The 789-nt window shown below is 44.9% G+C and overlaps 1 non-coding gene across 1 annotated transcript; it reads left to right on the top strand.

Moving 5' to 3' along the window:
* The first annotated feature begins 425 nt into the window (after positions 1–425).
* LOC118479976 lies at positions 426–532 on the top strand. The gene has a single exon (XR_004861618.1). It is a non-coding gene; the product is annotated as a small nucleolar RNA R71 (small nucleolar RNA).
* Positions 533–789: the final 257 nt, after the last annotated feature.

Here is a 789-nt window from a genome sequence, read left to right as displayed (position 1 = left end):
ATCCTTGGTTGTAAGTTCCCGTTGGGGGACCCGACGGCCTAGGTCTATTATCAATGTAGTTTACCATTTCTTGTTGATCGTCCGTTTCTTTCATGCAACTCCAATTTTCATGTGACCCACCACATCCTTCACAAGCCATAACCGAGACTGTTTTTGTCATTTCTAATTTTTTTATTTTTGAAGAAAGGGCCTCGATTTGGGCTTGTAAAGAAGTGCTTTCGTCGACCTTATGGGCGCCCGGGGCGATAGACTTATTTCCCCGGGGGGTATGCCATTGAAAATTGGTTTGAGCAATTTCCTCAATCTGATTATATATTTCGTGTGGGCGTCGGTTACCTAAAAGTCCCCCGGAGCTAGAATCAAGTGTCTGCCTAGTGTGTGGCAACAATCCATTATAGAAAGTGGATACTTGTTGCCATATTGCGAGGCCGTGATGGGGACACTTGCGTAATAGCTCCTTGAACCTTTCCCAAGTTTCATATAAGGATTCCCCGTCCTCTTGTGAATATGTATTAATTTCAGTCATTAACTTAGCAGTTTTAGCAGGAGGGAAATACTTATATAGAAATTTTTGGGCTAGTTCATCCCAGGTGTTTACCGATCCAGCCGGGAGGGCGTTGAGCCAAGCTTTCGCTCGGTCTTTTAGTGAGAAGGGAAATATACGGAGGCGGATGGCGTCGTTTGATGCTCCATTGATCCGAAAGGTATCACATATTTCCAAGAAATTAGTTATATGTAGATGGGGATCCTCGTCCGCAAGCCCGTGGAAGGTTGCGGAGTTTTGGAGCA

This window comes from Helianthus annuus, chromosome 6 (genome assembly GCF_002127325.2).
Source record: "Helianthus annuus cultivar XRQ/B chromosome 6, HanXRQr2.0-SUNRISE, whole genome shotgun sequence".
NCBI lineage: Eukaryota > Viridiplantae > Streptophyta > Magnoliopsida > Asterales > Asteraceae > Helianthus > Helianthus annuus.
Note: the sequence above shows the minus strand (reverse complement) of the source record. Positions and strands in the feature narration are given on the sequence as shown.